The following is a 6,000-nucleotide window of genomic DNA, read 5'->3' as shown; positions in this document are numbered from 1 at the left end:
TTTGGAGGTTTTGTATCTTTCACAATGCATACCTCTCATTTGTTGGTTGGAAATGGAAGTAAGGGTTGTACAATTAGACCTCGACTTCATTTAAAAATATATCGGAAAGAGATACTTCCCTTTGTAATGGACTGCGCACAATTTGGAGGCAGCAGTGGGATGTTGTAAATAGTCGACCTCATATACTAGATTTTCTATCAGGGAGTAATTTGCTCGTTATGTCTTCCATGTAGGAAGAAAGGCGAATTTTGGAGAAAGGTCAATTTTACTTATTATATTGACTTTTAGAGGATTGTGTTTCACAATTGAGGCAGTCACCTCTGGATTAGCATTACCAAATTATTAGTGCTAGGTGTATAGGAGTTTGTACGTATATTCTATGGCACTTGGAGGTATGTAGATCATTCCTTTGTTGACATGGAAGGATTACGTTGTTATTTTATACAACCTATGCATCGTATGATTATTGTGTTTCTTAAAATATAGGAACCCTTTATACCATTTGGTAAATTGGAGTTAAGTGGAGCCCTTATAGTGAGGTTGCGTCTACTTGGAAATAGGAGGATGTTTTTCGCTCACAGTTTCCAAGCATAATGGAAGAAGTAAGGGCGAATTCCGAGGACGGAATTCCTTTTATTAGGGGGGAAGAATGTAATACCCCTAATTTTAAAAGGATAGTTTCGGTATTTATTTATTTGTTTTAATTGTATTTTTAATTATTTAATTAATTATTTGACTAATTGCTTATGTGTTTAATTGAATTAAGTATTACTTGATTATTTGATTATGTGTCTATGTATTATTTGTATTTGTCTATGTGTTAATTGTTTAATTAAATTATGTGCTTAAATGGTGTTTTGATTAATTGTAAATTAAATGTTTTCTTTTCTTTTATTATTTTATTTTATTTTTCTTTTATGGTTTTGGTTAGTAGTAATGGGCCAACCAATTGGATCCCATGGACTACTTGGATAGGAAGTTGGATGTGTATGAATTATTACCCATGGATAATGTATGTATATATATAGATATATATTATATACATATATAAAAAGGAAAGTAATTTATTAATCATTTTTATGGTAACTTGGGTAGTAATATTTAATCTAATATATATGTTTTATATTTAAATAATAAAAATATACATAGATTTGATACGTGTTATGTTTTAAGTTACTTTATAATATTATAGTAACTTAAGTATTATTGGATAATCCATTAATAAATAATGGAATGTGTATAATTTATTTATTTAATAAATATATACATAAATTATATACGTAACATATTTTACTTACCTTTTTAATATATATATAAAAGATAAAGTAATTTATTAATTACTTTTATGGTAATTTGGGTAGTAATATTTAATCTGATGTATATGTTTATTTAAATAATAAAAATATATATAGATTTGATACGTGTTATGTTTTAAGTTACTTTATAATATTATGGTAACTTAAATATTATTGGATAATCCATTAATAAATAATGGAATGTGTATAATTTATTTATTCAATAAACATATACATAAATTATATACGTAACATATTTTGCTTACCTTTTTAATATTTTTATTTTCATTTTTTTTTAGTTGCCTTGGATTGGGAAAAGGGTTATGGTTATTTTATTTAGCCTATAAATATATAGCTATAGGTTGTAAAAGGGGGTTAGAAATATTCACGTGATATATGCTAGAGAGAGGAGAGTTAGAGAAGGAAGGATGAGAAAAACCCTGTAGAGAGAAGATTAAGGAAGAAGAAGTTTAACTTTCGATCCGAAAGTTTAAGGCAAGTTCTTCTTCTATCTCTTTCCCTTTGATTCGTGTTTCTGTACATGCCTAGGAAATTCCAGAATTTATTAAACACATAAAATTAAATAATTATGCATGTTTAATTGGGTTAGAACATAGGTTTTATGAAATTGGTTCATATCTGTTCTTGTGTTATGAATTGATAAAAGGCATGATTTTGATTTGATTTCTTATGTGAATTTTTACATGTTTAAATTATGTATTTTTCATATTTATGGAATGATGGAACGTAAAAACATACCTAGGATTCCTGAACATTAAATAGGGACTAGGTTTGGGTTTTAATAAATTTAAATAGACTCAATCATAATGATGCTTGCTATTTGAATGTTTTAAACAAACGAATGGATTTAATCTTTTAAAATATTTTAGCAATTGAGATTAAATGTGTAGGATGAATTGGATATAGAGAATCCTTATTTAACGGTATAATAAAATATCATCATGTATAAGATTCAGTTTGTGTAGGACATATGATATAGGAAGTTTAAAGAAATAATAAGTCATTCTTATTATGTGATAACTTGATATCATATTTATCATAGTTATTTATGGAATGTTTGATGTATTTCCTTAATTGTTACATCAATTGTTGGATTGTGTGGTTTAATGCACCGGTATGGGACGGTGGCATTCTAGGGATGGATTAACTTATCAGTTAAGTCCTATCTATTTTATATAAGGGAATGGATTAACTAAAATGTTAAGTCCTACTTATATTTAAGTCAGGTTAGCTGAACAAGTTGAATGACTTATGGAGGATTAATTTATTATATAAGGGAATGGATTAACTAAAATGTTAAGTCCTACTTATATTCAAGTCAGGTCAGCTGAACAAGTTAAATGACTTATGGAGGATTAATTTATACTAGATAGGATGGTTACTAGATTTTATATATATAAGTATGGTGCCATGATATGAGCTTGAGTCTCAGGATCAGTGGTTAGGGTGCGTATATCACCAGGGATGTGTAGTTAGATATAGTGTAGTTGTGTACCCTTGTAGGTCTAGGTACTCTGATAAGCGCCGAATATTGCATATTCAAGCGCCCTTAATTGCATTAGTTAAGTTCATTGTTCGTTTAATTATGTAGATTACTTTCATTTGTATGTTTTTGTGCATTTTCAGGTTCAATTGCAATAAAGGAGCAAGAAGGGTGTTTTGTAGAGTTTTTGAATATCAAGGTGCCAATTCTGAAATTCTGGCAGCAGTGAAGCCCAAACTTTGTTCGCCATTTTGACCTACCAAACTCAAGAACTGGACTTCCATCATAACATGAAAGATTTAGAGACCTGAATCAGCTTTCCAAATCTTCAAGAGGTTTGTCATTCGGAATTCGGAGCAGAGAGTTATGATCTTCTTATCAAAGGTACGCAGAACTGCCTGGCAGCACTGAAGTACTGTCTTTCTCCCCATTTTTGACCAACCAGACTTGAGATTTGGGTCTTCATTAAAACATGAAGTTTTTAAAACTCTGAATCAGCTCTCCAAATCTTTAAACGGTTCATCATTCGGAGTTCAGAGCACAAAGTTATAGCCGTTTTACCAAAGTAGGTCCGGGCAGAGCAAACCAAGCATAGGGCATTCTGGCCAATTTTCGAGTGCTCGAGGCCTTATTTCGAGTGCTCGAAATTAGGGCAGATTGCTTCATGAGATCAGCCACTTGTGCTCAGAAATTTGCTAACTTTGTAGGCTCTCTTTATGAGTTGGTTGGGGATGTTTCTTGGAGGAGAGAAAGGGCTTTTTGGGTGGAGTAACATGTCTACAAAAGAGGGGAGCCAATTCTGAAATTCTGGCAGCAGTGAAGTTCCATTTTGATTGCCACTTTTGACCTAGAAAGCTCGAGATCTGGACTTCCATTATCAAATGGCATATTTATAGCTCTGAGTTAGCTTTCTAAATCTTCAAACGGTTTGTCATTCGGAGCTTGGAGCAGAGTGTTATGGCCTTGTTACCAGAGGTGCGCAGAACTGCCTGGCAGCAATGAAATTCTGCCTTGATCTTCATTTTCGACCAACCAACCTTGAGAATTGGATCTCCACCAAAACATAAAGTATTTAAAACTCTGAATTAGCTCTCCAAATCTTCAAACGGTTCATTATACGGAGTTTGGAGCGCAAAGTTATAGCTGTTTAACCGAAGTAGGTCTGGGCGGAGCAAGGCAAGAATGGAGCATTCTGCTCCAATTTCGAGTGCTCGAGCCCTTATTTCGAGTGCTCGAAATTAGGACAGAATTGCATCTGGAAATGGCCCATTTTCAGCCACTTGCATCTTGGGTTCCTCAATTCTAATTTCCCTCTTTAATGTTTGGTTGGAGATGTTGGTTGGTGGGGGTTTCTAGAGCCTTATCTCTAGAAGATAAGAGAGGGAAGCCACACAATACATTAAGCTTCATTTTTACAAGATAGAGGAGAGAGAAGAGAGCAAGAAAGAGGGGTTCTTCAAGCTCCAAAGAGGGTGCACGAAAATGAAGATGAGGATGATGCTTCTTCCTTCTTCTAGCTCACCAATGGGCAACTAAACCTCATCTAGGGAGGTGATGAAACCCCTCCCTTGTAAGCATGTGTTAGTATAGTTTATTTTTAGGGATTACAATGTATTTTTGATAGTCTTTCCATGATTAAGAGCCTCATTTTTGTTGTAATGAATGTTGAATGTTTATAAATGATTATTGTGAGTTATTCATCTTGTCTTGGATGGTTACTTTTCTTAATCATATTGCTTGCACTTCCATGGTGACAATGGAAGTTAGATCATGGAATGGTTTTAATGGCATGGAGTTGGAGAACCTAAATAGTTCATGGCTTAGGGTTTCCCTTTGATGGTCTATACTTGATTCTTTGCTTTATGTGCATTCACCATTTAAATTAGGGCTTGATAATCCTTGACTTAGTAAGCATGTTCTAAGCTACATTTTAGTTTAGGTAGTTGATCATGTGAACCTTTGATGGTTTATTCTTGTCTTCCTATTTAAATGAACTTCTTGAGGATATTATAGCAACCTAGTATTGTTATGTATCATGACTATCATATATGCTGTTTTTCCCTTAAATTAATCTTAACCTAGCATGTGTCTAGGGATGGAGGTGGATTCATTTCCCTAGCCTTCTTTACTTGTACTTCACTCCCTTGAATTCTTGCAATTTATTGTTTTATGCACTTTTAATTTCCTAGCTTAAGTGACATCCAACAAAACCTCTATAAACCCCTTATCATTCTAAGAACAATTCTAGACACTTAGGTTGCCATAGACTAGCACAGTCCCAGTAGTTCGACTTACCCGACCAATAGCCCTATTTTACAATGATTCGTGCTATTGCGAAGGTTGATATTTAATTGACCAACCGATCAATTTTTGGCGCCGTTGCCGGGGACTGCAAACGGTTTAGCGACCAAAGTTCTAGGGTTAATTTTAGTTTGATTGTGAATATTGTGTCTTGTGAATATTTCTTGTGTGTTTTGACCATCTCAATGTTTTAAGTGTTGTAAGATTCTAGGGACTCGAAGCTTGCCGGGGGAATGCTAGCAAATTGTAAGTCTAGAGGACCCCAGGTAAGTCTCGTGACTTCTAGTTTCGAGTTGTGAATATTGTGCATGTGTTAAATTTAGTTTTAGTTTAGTTGTGAAGCCCTTGTTGAGGCTCTTATCCTGTTTAAATTTCGTGTTCAAGCATCGGTCCTTGTCGTGGCCAATTTAATTTTTGTCTTGATAATTGAGGAGAAAGGGAATATCATATGTGGAGGTTATGGTGATGAAGTGTTGTATTGATTGCTTTGTGTGTTGTTGAATTACTCCTAGATGGAGGATAATTATCTCCCAACTCAATTCTACACACCACATGCGTTTTGTGCTTTTTGCTCTAGTAATTCACATCATACAAGAGATTGTCTTCCAACGAGACAATTCTCGGATTTTTATCTAAAGCAACCAAATGAAAATTTCTTTGAACCGGGTAGTGATCCATACTTCAATGGTTACAACTCGGGTTGGGGAGACCAACAAAACTTCTTGTGGCATGACATAGGAAATTCAACCCCACAATCTCATATGCAACCTTTTCAACCCAATGATCATTCTTTCCCGCCCTCTTCTCCTTTTCCACCATCTCCATTGGATGAGCTAATTGTTGCTAACAAACAAATGATGGAGTCTATGCACACGCAAATGATGGACTCCAACAATCAAC

This window comes from Cornus florida, unplaced genomic scaffold (genome assembly GCF_030987335.1).
Source record: "Cornus florida cultivar Cherokee Brave unplaced genomic scaffold, ASM3098733v1 CherokeeBrave_3.0.0_Hap2_Chr02, whole genome shotgun sequence".
Classification (NCBI taxonomy): Eukaryota; Viridiplantae; Streptophyta; class Magnoliopsida; order Cornales; family Cornaceae; genus Cornus; species Cornus florida.
This window is presented reverse-complemented; position numbering follows the sequence as displayed.